General features: G+C 34.4%; 1 protein-coding gene across 5 annotated transcripts in view; it reads right to left on the minus strand.

The window, feature by feature from the left end:
* Nr3c1 (nuclear receptor subfamily 3 group C member 1) overlaps positions 1 to 15,335 on the minus strand; it is a 107,614-nt gene that overhangs the window by 34,993 nt on the left and 57,286 nt on the right. The gene's annotated exons all lie outside the window — the stretch shown is intronic.

A 15,335-nucleotide genomic window follows, 5' to 3' on the forward strand; every position in this document is an offset into this window, starting at 1 on the left:
ACTTCTTTTGAAGAATAGTGAGTCTGTGGTTCATTTAGCAATTTTAGTTTTCAATATAAATTTCAATTGCTTAGGATTTTTACAATCACTTTATTAAGGTGCAATAAACAATGACATCTAAGTGCATAATTTATGAGTTTTATTAAATGAGTAAGTCATGTAACTAACACAACCACCAAGACAGAGGATACTGTTCCATCACTCTAAAAACAAGCCTTCTACTACCCTTTTATTTAGGACATTAATCCTTTATTTCTTAATTTTGAGATCTTGTACAAATCTTTTCTAAATTAAATAGTCTCTAACATTTCTACCCATCTCTTGTATTAGAGCAAAAATTTTTTTACCGTCTTAGGGTTTGGTCCTATATCTGTTATTTCCAGTGTCATCCTAGCTGAAAGGTTTCTTATGACTTAGAAAAGTCAGAGAAAAGACTAATCTGAAAGCATCACTTTTATAACTTTCCTATTGGCTTCCAGTATTACGAGAAAAAGCACTAGACTTTCAACACAGAGGACCATTCTGCCCTTTCCACTTGATGAAAATACCCATAAGAAAAAGATGAAAAATGTGAATTTGCTTTTCTTATCAGGCTTTATTTTTCATTTTGCAAACTTCTTACCACACTGAATGCAAGCCTAGTGTTTACTAGTTTTTAAAATATAATTTTTCTTCAAAAATTTGAAACTCTCAAAGAAGTTGAAAGAAGTACAATGGGTATATACTTTTTGCCTGTATTCCCCAAATATTCAACATTTTGCCACATTTGTTAATAAACATGTTTTTTCTAAAGCAACACAACTGATCCTTTTAATGCTGGAGGAAAAATTAACTATTGCATTTCGTGTTAAATGTATCATGGTTTCCAACATTTTATTTTCCTAAGCAATTTTCATCTCACATGTTGACTTACGTAACTAAAAATAATTTCTAGACTTCTGCTTATTATTAGAGACTGCCCAATCTTTATTTGGTTATGCATTCTCAAGCAAATTTTCAAAAAAAAAATTAGATAAAAATGGTAGCAACCCACTGATTTTGGAACTGTACACATTAAAGTGTGTTATCACAAGAAATTTCATAAATATACCACTAGCTGTCTTTGAACTTTACTTATATGCCTGGTCTCTAAAAGAGATGACATTTAGGCATAAGCTTAGATTGCGTAGGAGTTGTCACTTTTTCAGTCTTTAATAATTCATGCCTCTGTTTATTCCAGTCAATAACAAAACTAAATTGCAATTACGGGTATGCTTAAACTAATTCAGAGAGTATAGTAACTTAAGGAATTGTTTTTAGCTATCTATCTAGTTAAAAATTATATTTACCAGGTAACATATTTTTGTTATGTTTAGGAATAAAAATTAAAAGGTAATAATTATAAAGTTATCATCTATGTTAAGATGCTGTGTTGAGTAACTGAGTCATTAAACTCAGAAGTTTTCTTTAAATTCTGTCCTCAAACAATTTTGTCAACTGTCTGCGTATCTAAGAGGCTTATTCAGTTGGACAGCATGCCCACCACCCCAATTCTGGGAAAAGGCCCCAGGGTTTCACACTGTTCTCTAAACAAGAAGAACATTTGCATGCTTCCTTATCACGAGGGACTGATTCCTTGCTAGATCTGGAAGAACTGACCACATATTAAAGGGAAAAGGATACATTCATATATTGTTGGTGGTTCTACAATTTGGTGCAGCCACTCAGGAAAGCACTATGTAGATTCCTCAAAAAACTAGGAATGAAACCACCATTTGACCCAGTTATTCCACTACTTGGTATATATTCAAAGAATTTAAAATCAGTATGCTACAGTGATGCAGCAACATTAAAGTTTATAGCTGTACAATTCACAATAGCTGAGCTATGCAGCCTGCTTAGGTTCCCTTCTATAGATGAATGGATAAAGAAAATGTGGTATATGTACACAATAGAGTATTACTTAGTCAAAAAGAAGAGTGACTTTATGACATTTTCAGGTAAATGGATGGATCTGGAGAGGAGACTATTATGCTAAGTGGAATAAGCCAGTCCCCAAAAGTCACAGGTCGAATATTTTCTCTGATACGTGTTGAAGCTAAGCCACAATAAAGGAGGTGGATAAAAATAAAAAGAAAAGATAGTGGAATAGACAAAGGGAACGAAAGGAAGGAGGGAGGGAAGGGATAAGGAAGGATAATGAAATGAATTTGACATAACATTCCTATGTACATATATGAATACACCACAGTGAATCTCACCATCATGTACATCCACAAGAAATTAATTTAAAAAATACTGATCTTCCTACCATTTACTCATAGTTACAGTAGAGGGAAGGGAGCAGGGGACAGGGCAAAGGGAGGGTAAAGGGAGGGGAAGGGGAGGTACTGCAGACTGAATTAGAACAAGATACATTCCATGCTTTTTTTATGTCAAAATGGATTCTACTGTCATATATAACTAAAAAGAACCAACTTTTAAAAAAAGTAAGTTTGTGAAGGAAGAGAATAACCTGAAGTGATCCTGCTGTAGGCCTGGCACAAGCTACCCAGATTAATGGAAACTTGTGACTAATGGAGTTGCTTTGGGCCAGAGTTTTATAGAGAATTAGAAAGGTCCTGGAGCAAGTGAACTAGAGCCGCAATGTGTTGGGGAAGCAAAAACTTCCCTGGCTTCTCTTCTGAAGATGCTCTTCGTAAGACTGCTTAGTCAATTTCTGTCACCTGACATCTATTTTTAGGGACCAACCATTCACTTGTATATTTAGCTTATGGAAAATAAGTTCATTGTTTAAAGATTTAAAGATATGAAAGGTTAATTCTGTAATGTTTTCTCCACCAAGTTTATATGTAGTATACACATTTGTACGTATATATGTATACATTCAAATTTTAAATAGTATTTGGTAGGACTTCATAGTTTTAGAACACTTCCATGAATATAATCTCATTTGCCCTCTCAATGACCCTGTGAACAGAATGTCACCATCTCTAGAAGAGGTCATGCAGGCAGTGGCAGGTGTGGCTCATTTGTGATTAAACTGACATGTTTTGGAGCCCAGTTATACCTCAGCATGGTTTGTGTGATCTTGGGTAGGTATCTACTACTTTGAGCCTCAGTTTTCTCATCAGTAAACTGGGAAAGACATCACCTGTGTATTGTAAAACAACCCATAGAAAGTCAGGTACAAAGTTTCTACATCTAGCAGGCAATTAATACATGTTATTCTTTTCTCTTTCAGTGCAACAATTTTGTGAATAAAAGCACTATGTAAGTGAAAGGTAAGTATTATAAAGTCTAAAACCTAGGAGAGCATTCCCCAAATAATTATCACATAAATCAGAACATACGCAAAACATGGTTAGATCCCTCAACTGAGTAACAGATGTCAGAAGGGAAAATTAAAACTAACAAGTGGACTGAAAAAGGATAGTACCTAATAATCTGGAACTAGATTCAGACTTTTAGCTTCTTCAGGCAGTCATTCTAGGTTAAATCAGTTAAGAATTGAGTACATGGACAGCTGCCAACGGTATCACAGACATCAATGGAAAAAATTAGTTTTTGTCACACAAATATGAGGACTATGATGGTCTATACAGAACACCATTCGAAGAAATGTTATTTGCTATGATAGTGCTAAAAGGGATAGGGTACAACAAAATGGCTAGAACCCCAGGGAAAATCATATGGAATTGGTGTCTTTTAATAAGAGGCCACAGAAGAAAGAAATTATAGGTACCATAGTAACAGTGAATATTTCACCCCTTTTGAATGGGAAAGCTAAAATGTCCTGGTCTTCAGGGCATCATCATCTGTAATAGTTATTGATTGCTCAGTGTGTGCTTACAGCTCTTCCACACATTCTGAAGATGCTGAGAGGTTCCATTTTGAACTGATTATACCCAGTGTGCTTTCTTTTAAGTGAAAAATCATAGGAAAAAATATCTGTTGATTCCTCAGTCAGAAAGGCAAATGTGCTGCACGCTGAATCATGTGAGAGGTTACTGAATTGATGTTAAAATTAAGAGAGAGAGAAAATACATATCTGTTTTTTTCCTGTTGATTTTTTTCTTTTGCAAGAAAAGTAAGTGATGAAAAGTGGATCATGGGCGAAACAGTCATGGATAGATTGTGAAAGTTAATCATATACCTTAAGCAGCATGTCAAATATGCACATAAATTATATCCATTCATTTAGCAGACAGTTCCTGGTGCTTGAATGCCAGGCACTGTGAAGATATAGAAGTCATATGATACATGAAAATGCATTATTAGAATGACAGTGAACCTTGAATCTTTGATCTTGGAAGGAACAACAGAGTTATTTTTCAGTTGTGTCATGGAACTACTAGGAAGGCAATCAGCCTTATAGACAAAACTGGGTTCAAATCCCAGTTTCAGTGCTCTACTAGCTGTGTGACAGGGGCTAGCTGATTAAGCCTCTTGGAGTCTGTTCCCTTATTAGTACCATCTGGGGGCAGGGGTGTGTGGACTATGCAATATTAGTCATAGAAAGTACTGGTATATACTTGGTGATTGTCAAACAGTAGGTCTCTACACTAATAACCCTAGGGAGTTTCTTTTATTCTACCCAATCCCTCCCTTCTATGCTAGAGGATCTCAAGGAAAGAGAAGTGCTATAAACCTTCCCTGTGAGTCCAAGAAGAGTGGATGGTCAACCAGAAATTTAAATTCAGGTAATTACAGATATTCTTTTTTGATACTACACCAAAATTCAGCAATTTAGGTTTAAAGGTTATTATTTAAACGTGGAATCTGAAGCCATCTCAAGGATTTTTTTTTTTTTTTTTTTTTTTTTTTTTTTTTGGGTAACGTAACTGTTGCATTATCCAAAGTGCTTGTGACCAACAGTGTTTCAAAATTAGACCTTTTGGATTTTGGAATTTTGCACAGATTTTACTGGGTGAGCATCCCTAATTCAAAAATCTGCAAGATTTTTTTTTTTGTCAATGCTTAAAAAACTGAATTTTGGAGCATTCAAATTTCAGATTTTTTGGATTAGGGATGCTCAACATGTATCAGGCATTAGTAATTTGGAAAACAGTTACTTAGTTTTGCAGATTTTTCAAATATTCACACCACTGATTATATAAAAGTCATAATTATCAAGTTCACATGGGCAGATAAGTCTTAAATCTTCCAAAATTCTACTTTTTATTTGAAACCTGTATTCAATCAACTGGCAACCAATATCCATTGTTTTCCCTAAAGTTTGCTTTAGTCATTTTTAAGAAAACATCTGCCAAATACCCCAGGCTAAAACCATAATTTATCTCTCATAATATTCAATGACAAAAAGTGGTCTGTCCAACTTAAATAATCTTACATTATTTTTTTCGAGACAACCATCAAATGCTAGATGCAACATTAATGTTTTATGAATCTTTCCATTTTGTCACAGAGATATTAAAAAGATATGTGTATGCATGGGTTGAGATTTAATAGAATTAACAACTTTTTGCTTCTTCATGGAATGAAGTGGAATTTATTTTTTGTTTTAACTATGAGTTTATGCCAGTAGATACATTGAGTAGTAGAACAAGAGAAGCTTTAACTTCTCTTTGTGTTTGTGCCATCGGTGCAAATATCAAATCTGTGGAAGGGCAAATAAACAATATATTATCACAAAAATAGTCTGAAAGGGTGTTGGAGACTCTTGGGGCCCACAGATCTCCTTGTGAGAATTGCTGTTATGGAGAATTTTGAATGAGGGCTCTAAATCAGACAGACATGCTAGAATTCATAACCTAACTGCAGTGTAGTAGCTTGGTGACATTATAATGTCTCTAAATTCTCAACTGCCCTATTTCTAAATGGAGATGTTAATGTACCTAGCAAAAGGATACAGCACTGCTTACTAAATTTGAGGCTTTTCTTCACAGATAAAGGGACAGATGCTAAACTTTTATAAACTTAAATGATGTGGCTGGCTTAGCTTTCAATTTAAGGAAGTTTAATCAATGACTTTTCAATGTACTGCAAATAGTCCAATTAAAAAAGAAAGATATCACTTTAGAAAGTAAGCATTAACTAACATGTGAAAAATCTTAGAAACACAGCTGCTATAACTAGATTAATTTTTAACAACTACAAACGGAATAGGTGTATTCTTACTGGTTTGTCAGTTTTCAGCCAAATACCCTAAGGCTCAACAGGGAGCAGTTTTGCTCCCCGGGGATATCTAGCAATATCTGGAGGTATTTTTGGTTGGGACAACTGGGGAAATGCTACTACTGACTTCTGGTGATAAAAAGTCAGGGGTGCTGCTGAACACCCTACAGTGAACAGGACAGCCCCCACAACAAAGAATCATCCATTCCAAATGTCAGTATGCCGAGATCGAAAAACCTTTGCCATATGAAAAGGGGGCCCAAAACATTTGTGAACCTTCTAAACTCTTTAAAAATAGAACAACTGCTCTATTGAAGCAGTCCTAAATAGTCTTTGATTCAAGACAAGTCCAAAAAGACAAAGAGAGATTCAAAACAGAGTTGAGGCCAGGAACTACCCAGGACTAGTTATCAATGATAGGATTAGCTTGAATCAGTAATTTTATTTTTCCCTGTAGGGCTAGCATTAAAGGTGGCTTTTACACATTAAAGTCACCTGCACTTTTCTTATCTTTGTTCATTAGGAAAAATGTAAATACTCAGCTGCACACACCAGGTGACTGTATTTTCTGACTGCCCATTTATCTTTGCTTTAGCTAAAGGATTACTGATTTGTTTGATAATAAGCTGTGGAACAGTTTTCAAATCAAATACAAAAATAGGGGAAGACTTTCACAATATTTCTGTTATATGATTTTAGCGGAATGCATTTTATCTTAATTCAGCAAACCAAAGAAAGATTGATTATTCTCTTTGCTTTGCATTTTATTGAGAGAGGTTTCAACTTTAGGTACAGATTAAGACAGTTCTCCAAACTACCCATTATTTATACTCACTCATCGTAGGGAGAGAGTTACAGCAACAAAGCCTGTTCAGTAATAGACCAAGAGAATTTTCAGTAAAGGATGAGTGCAAGGGGAGATGCATGTTTTTTTCAGACCTCTGAAACACCAGTGGTTTGCCACTTATCTCTGGACTTAATTTCAGTAAATTCCAAATGAGCTGGCCATACATTTAAAGTTGGGTTTAGGGGTGAAAAGGTGGGGAAGGATGCACTGTGAAGGGCTTCTTCATTCTATCTACTTACAGAAGGGAATATGGTCACCTTATCAACGCTTCCTAAAGTCTAATCTGTTTCATAGAAGAAGTGATACATTTCTTTGTCATTGGAAGAATAGTTCCTTAGTTTGATCATTATGCTAGGTAACTTAGTTCCTAACAACTGTGTCAATCCTTCACTCTTCTAATTGAGTGTCAAAGAGGGAGGAAATATTATAAATCTCAAGACCTCAAACACTCTCTTCTGAGGCTGTGTTCTCAGTTCTGTTTACTCAACCTGCACTAGGAAACATGAAGTTTAAGGAGGAGCACTGGAGTTGCAAATAAGACACTAAGACCAAGAATGGCAAGAACAATGAGTGAAAAACTTTTTCAAGGGTTTACATGGTTACTTCTAGAATGAAGACGTGCTTTTGTTTCCATCTGGTGCTTTTTCACTTTTAAGAATATACAAGGATAATAAATGGTTTGGCACATAAAGAACTAGGGATGTGACATCCTCAAAGAAGGCAGAAACATGTTGGAGACAATACTTATTGCCTTCTTACATCTATATCTATCACATATCCCTGAAATGCCACTCATTTCTATCCGAAGTACGGCAGTAACTTGTTTTTAATCTTGAAGAAAGATCTGAATTTCATTTCCTATGCTTAGTAACCCAGGCACAAAAATGCAGAGATTTTGCCAATTCCAACACTCCCACATTCTACGTCACTCCTACAACACTATGTCACATACGTTTCCTTCTTGTCCACTCTGACTGCCACCTCTTAATGCATGCCTTCCCTTGCTCCTTGCATTACCCACTGCAATCATTTATACTAAGAAATCTTGCTAGCCTCAGTTTGTTCTCTTTCCATTCCAACCCCATGTTGCTAAATGCTTTTCCTTCCCATCATTATTAAAAATCTCCGGGGCTTCTTCATGGTACATAGTACAATATTGTTCACAGTTTGGTTCCTCTTTCTTTCTCCATTTGTATGTTTTCCTAAAAACCATGTGGTTTATCATTTCAGGGATCCTGTATTCTACAAATATTTACAAAGTGCATACTATGTGTTATGTATCTCCTGGGAGTTTTTGCTAAATGTGTTCCCCTAGCTTGAAATGTCTACCATGGTATTTGATTCACAATAGCCTCTTGATTCCCTTAAATATTGCCATATAGCACTCTTTACACAAGTGATCTTCTGTGACCTTATGATGTATGAAGTATTCTGTTTCTACCAGTAACTCCTTTTAGATAGGACCCATTTTTCGAGCCTCTTCATATCACCAACATCTTCTATGGGGTTCAGTATGTTATGATTATTTTATCTAGAATATTGATACTTGATATCTTCATCAAAAAATGTGAAGCAGCTAATGGGCTAGATGTTTATAAAATTATATCACCCTCCCAAAAAAAGAAACAAATAAAAGATCATATCCAGAGTATAGTGTTACCTTGCCACTACTAGGCACTTCTATGCAAACTCATTCTTTATATGATTATCCCATTCAATCCTCTCTGTAGTCCTCTGAGGTGGGCACTATTTTCAACATTTACAGATGAGGAAACAAATTGACTGACCTAAGGCGATGAAATTAGTAAACTCAGGATTCAAACTTAGGTCTTTCTCATGCCAAAATAAACATTCTTAACCATTTTTCTACTTCTTCTGTTTTGATAAAGTGTCAGAACTGAGAAACTCAGGTATATCCAGGTCTTAAAGTTGAGAAACAATGTCTTCTACTTGGTAGGCTGAAGGTTGATGTCTCAGTGACAAAACAAAAGTAACAAGTTTCTGGTACCTACTTTCAATCATAATTTGTAAAAGTTTTGCCCAAGTAAGGGTTGTCAGAGCAAATGAAATAAGTAAAAACAATTAGTGGCCTTAAAGTTGTGAAATAGTCTGCATTTGACTAAATTTTTAAATGTTCCACAAACTCGTGTGTATCTCACATCCCACAATTACTCCAGTTCCTAAATTCCACAAAGATGTTTGTAAGAACAAAAGGAAACAAAGAAGAGTTGTCTGTTTTTATTCATATTCACATTAGTATAGAAAGAGGAAAAAGTCTCCTAAATGTTCACTGAAACCATTTAAGGAAATAATTTAAAATATTTAATAAACAGTGAAAACATTAGCAATGGTCACTATTAGATTGAAAAAAGTAGTCTTTAGTATACTATAAAAGTTACTTAGTTGGCACCTGTAAAATAGTCAATTAGATGAAAAATTTAAGACTGAAAAGGTTTTCAGTAGGTGAAACAAAACGTCCTATCTCAGCAGTTATCATATTGGAATCTACTAACTTTTAACTCTATATGCCAACCTCTGTGGCAAGGTAGTTTACATTACTAAATTTGTTTTAAAGATGAGAATACAGGAATTAAGACATTTGTTGGCCTGAAGTCCCACCCTAAGAGACCTCCTAGACCCTAATTCAGCTCTGCCTGATTCCAAAAATCACATATCTCACCTTCTTGACTGCTCCCTGGAAAGAGCCTGCAGGTCAGCAGCCATTAAAGATTGATGAAGTTTTTAAAAGATCATAACAGTAATCAGGTAGGGTCTTAAGTTTAATAACTTATCAAAACTAATTTCTATTTTTCCTTTTTCTTGATATCACATGAACAGAAATTACCAATAATTAATAGATATAAAAGTATCTAAGACTTTTCATTTTTAGATCCTTATTATGTTGACTTAAATTCTAGCTTAATATATTTGCACTTAAAATTATTTAAAAGTTATCTATTATATATTCTTAACACCATTTCTGCTCTTAGGGGAGCTTTGAAGTATATTATATGCTTGACCGATGTTATTAGTTCCTAGAATTTTGGAGAATGCATTTACTTATGTACTATTACTTAAGTACCTGTAGCTGAGCATATATAATATAAGTAGTATTTCTGTACTATTTTGGAAATTGCTTAACAGTTAAGGCCTTAAGTAGAATGGAGGTATCTAGCTGCATTACCAGTTTTGTAGATGGAAGATTTATATCAATTAAAATTTATTTATTTATTTATTTTTTATTGTAAACAAATGGGATACATGTTGTTTCTCTGTTTGTACATGGAGTAAAGGCATACCATTTGTGTAATCATAAATTTACATAGGGTAATGTTGTGTGATTCATACTGTTATTTTTTCCCTTCCCCCCACCCCTCCCACCCCTCTTTTCCCTCTACACAGTCCTTCCTTCCCCCATTCTTGCCCCCCTCCCTAACCCTAACTCTAACCGTAAAACTAACCCCTCCCACGCCCCATTATGTGTCATCATCCATTTATCAGCGAGATCACTCTTCCTTTGGTTTTTTGAGATTGGCTTATCTCACTTAGCATGATATTCTCCAATTTATTGATGTACAATGTTCATAGCTGCTCAATTCACAATAGCCAGATTGTGGAACCAACCTAGATGTCCTTCAATTGATGAATGGATAAAGAAACTGTGGTATATATATACAATGGAATATTACTCAGCCATAAAGAATGATAAAATTATGGCATTTGCAGGCAAATGAATGAAATTGGAGAATATCATGCTAAGTGAGATAAGCCAATCTCAAAAACCAAAGGACGAATGATCTCTCTGATAAGCAGATGATGACACAGAATGGGGGGTGGGAGGGGTTAGTGTTAGGGTTAGGGTTAGGGTTAGGGAGGGGGCAAGAATGGAGGAAGGACTGTATAGAGGGAAAAGAGGGGTGGGAGGGGTGGGGGGAAGGGAAAAAATAAAAGAATGAATTAAAAAACAACATTCAATGTCATAAAAGAGTAAGATTAAAGGATACTAAAGAGGCCTGGGGGTATAGCTCAGTGGTAAAACACTTGCCTAGCATGGTTTGATCCCCAAAATTGAAAAAAAAATACTAAAGAGAATCAAAAAAAAATTTATTGATATAAATTAACATACCAACTAATGTTGAATGGATTGATAAAGCCAAAACATTTCTAGTTATTCAATTTAAAGGGCACTAAGTACCATAATTTTTACATTCAACTTGACTATATAATCATTTATACAATTTATTTGGCATTTTGTGTTAGGTACTTGGCAGACATGTTCTGTAATCCCCTTACCATTTGACACCACCAATTCCATTTGACAGATGCAGAAACTAAGACTCAGAAATTACAAAACTAGTCCCAGGACCCAATATAAATACATCATTAAGAGGCAAATTCTTAATTTGAATCCAAGATTCCAAGTCTATTGATCTATTTCTACTACATATCAATAAAAAACTTTAGGCTTTCTAACTGTATAGTGGGATTAAATTACAATAATATTATAATGATAACAATTACAGGATATTAGAAGTCCTTTTATCTTACAGAAACTAAGGTCAAATGATACACAATAATACGATCATGGGTAACAAATTAGCATTTTTCAACAATACTTATTATTCAGTTATCCTACATTAAAAAAAAAGTATCTGTTCTCCAATTCAGTATTTTCTTGCAATCTGGTAAAATCTTGGTAAATCAGACAGCAGTCAAAATGGACTGAAAAAACAATGTACTGAGACATTATACATTAGACACATGCATTCTGATTTACATATATTTGTCCACATACAAATTTTCTCAATAACTAATTTATAATAACAGTAATAAGCAATATAAACTACCATGTAGTTTAACTAGTGCAAATTTAGCAACAGAAAATAAGTTTTGTTTTTCTGAATCCAAATAAGTACAAATTGCTGTAGTTCATTTTGGACTCTTCACTAAAAAAGTAACTTGTGTTTCTTCCAAAATGGTTATTTGCTAACATTTTAGAAATCATATGGGAATGGAAAAGAAACTTTAAAGCAAGTGATTATGATTTTTGTTTTATAGACATTCTTCACAGTGTAAAAGTTACAAGGGCACAAGCAGCATTTTTTGGAGAAAGAATAGCGATTAGTACAAGATTGGAAACACAGAATCTGGAAGCTTTGAAACCGATAAATATTTTATGACCAGATAATGAGACCACATATCAAAGAAAAGGTTAATCTTCTTCCTAAAAGAATGAAAATAGATAGATTTTTCTCTAAAACAAACTTGTCTTAAAAGTTCTGTCAAAATTTTTATCTTCCTTAAAGGATAAAAGAAAAAATAATTTTTTCTAACTAAACCAAGTCCCTTCCTAAAAAAGAGTAAGACTGAATGCTAGCCATTAGAAAGTTTTTGCAAACTTTCTTATGTAAGCCATTAGTTGTGCATGCAGGAAACAACCCGCTGAACACCACACTGCTGAGCGGACACTCCCAATAGCTCCAAAGTCTATGAACTGGAATACCTGAAAATACAGACCTCAATTTAAGAATTAAATATTGCCAAAGTAATATTTAACTTATTACTTTCAACAAAAACATCACCTCAAAAAGCTTCACAACTCAAACAAATAGTTAAATACAATTAAGAATTACAGAGTTGTGGGGAGGGAAGAAAACAAGAAAACAAAGACTGTGACAAAATTTTCATCCATAGTTCTACTATCACTTGCCAAACATGAATCACAAAATTTGATATTTTAAGGACAAGTTATTAATTTGTAGCATAAACCGCTGGCAACCCTAAACTGTTTCACTGTTGGTAAGTGATTCTCCACAGTGTCTTTAACACTGAGAGCTGACAAGTGTTCAGAACATTAAAACATCACAATATGGAATATGGAACGTTACTCGAGACGTGGACATCACTGTGTGAGCTCAGCTACACTGATTATTTTATGACAGCTTGAGTGTTCACTTGTTTTCTTTTCTATTATCCATCACTTTCTGTAAGAACCATAAACCCTGGATCCTAACATCTGAGGTGTAAGAATTAGAGTAAAAAGAGCAATAGAAAGAAGGAAATCTCTAAACTGCAATACAAGTGGTTAGGAAAATTTTCTGTAGGCAGCTTGAGGAGGACATATGCCCCCGCCCCAAAGGGGGTTAAAGGCCTGAACAGTATCTGAGAAGCATCTCAGCTTAAAATTTCAATTTTTCTCACAGTGCCCCAAAGAACACAAAATAATAGAAAGGAAAAATTATTGTTATTTCTGAAATGCAGCATAAACCCTCAACCTGAAAAGGATGGGAAACAGTGACTTACGTATACTCACGCAGAGAAAATGAAGGGCTTGCACCTTCTTACTACTGTAGTGGTTAGCTGAAATGACTGGCTGACTACGTTTGCGAGCTACAGGATCCTATTTAAAATAAGAAACAATTTGCTGTTCTTTCTTCTAGCATCAATGAATAGCTTCATATTCAGTAGAGTGGTACATGCCAAGGCAATTCCAACTGTAAGCTTGCCCCCATTTTTCACTCAAAAACTGAATAAACGCCGTATTACTATGATCCTCACTCTGAGGAAAATTCATTACCGTATCAATAAAACTAAAAATACTTTTTCCTGGTTCTTTTATTTATATCTGATCCATAATATACCCCAAGATTATTACTTTAAACTTACTTAGAAAGCCTAAATGAATTCAAAGTATTTAGAGATACAAGTAGCTATAATACAAATAAATTGCCAAATCAAGTCAAATACATTTTCTTCTTTTTTTTTTTTTACAGTTTTTTATTTTTTTTTTATTTTTTTACATTTACATAGGGTAATGATGTTTATTTTATTTTTCCCCTCCCCCCACCCCTCCCACCCCTCTTTTCCCTCTACACAGTCCTTCTTTCCTTCATTCTTGCCGCTGTCCTTAGCCTAACTCTAAACCTAACCCTAAACCTAATGCTAGCCCCTCCCACCCCCCATTATATGTCCTCATCCGCTTATCAGCAAGATCATTCGACCTTTAGTTTTTTGAGACTGGCTTATCTCACTTAGCATGATATTCTCCAATTTCGACCATTTGCCTACAAATGCCATAATTTTATCATTCTTCATTGCGGAGTAATATTCCATTGTATAAATATGCCACAGTTTCTTTATCCATTCATCAACTGAAGGGCTCATAAGTGAATTCAGTAAAGTAGCAGGTTACAAGATCAATGCTCATAAATCCAATGCATTTTTATACATAAGTGATGAATCTTCAGAAAGAGAAATTAGGAAAACTACCCCATTCACAATAGCATCGAAAAAAATCAAATACATTTTCAAATTACAGAAATTATAAATAGGAGATTTAGAAAACACCAAAAAATTTCAATCAGAAAACAAAACCACTGTACTTCTGTCTGAGAAAACCAGCAAATGTTTCCATATATAGCCTTCATGTTAAAATTTCTGCATGTATTTATATTGGGGATAATAATAGATGACTGCTTTGTACCCCACTCTTTACATGTGACGCACTGTTCATTCGCTTACTTAACACTTTTGAGAAAACTTCCTATGTTAATAAATAATCTTTCATTACATGATTCTTCAATGATCACAAAGAAAGGGCTATAAACTTACTCCCATCACTAGTCATTTACTGTTTCTTTTTTTCACTATTATAAGTACCACTGCAGACACATTTTTTAACATATTTGGTTATTTCTTTAAGATAAATTCCTAGAAAGGCAAGGAAAGCCAAGGGGACAGTTTAAAGATTTTTATATATTTACAGTTAAACTACTTCCTCTCCCTGTTCCAGGCAAGTTGGCAAAGTAAGTGCATAATGCCACATTTGCTTCTAACAGAAAACAAATCTGGTGAACTGTCAATTGGTAAAAAAATGCCCATTTCTCTTTTGGGACGTTTGTCTCTCTTGTTTTAAAAAAAAAAAATAGCCTCTATTATTAAGTATTTCAATACTTAGTTCACTGAGGACATATCTAGAAAACCCTAATTTTAAATCAGATTTTAAAAATATTTCAAACTGATGGTATAATGTGTGATGTGTATACCTCTCAGTACTGCATACTTGGTACTTCTTTTAGCCATATTACTGTTTGATATTTGTGAAAACTGATAATAAAATGACTAGCCAAATATTGTTCTGGCTAAATATGTTGTAATTTATACATGCATTTATTTCAGCTCTCTCCAGAACCCTATAAAGTCAGTAATAGCATTTGTTTTTATTCTTAGAGGTTTATGACTTTAAAGAAAATGAGAGGAAAATACCAACTCTGGTTTACAGGGTGAAAAACAGATGGTCAAGGACTGTGGGGTTTCTAGGGTCTGTTAGGTCACTAGGAGGAAAAGCAAATAGTCTACAGAATTTCAAGTT

This window comes from Sciurus carolinensis, chromosome 6 (assembly GCF_902686445.1).
Source record: "Sciurus carolinensis chromosome 6, mSciCar1.2, whole genome shotgun sequence".
In the NCBI taxonomy this organism is placed as follows: domain Eukaryota; kingdom Metazoa; phylum Chordata; class Mammalia; order Rodentia; family Sciuridae; genus Sciurus; species Sciurus carolinensis.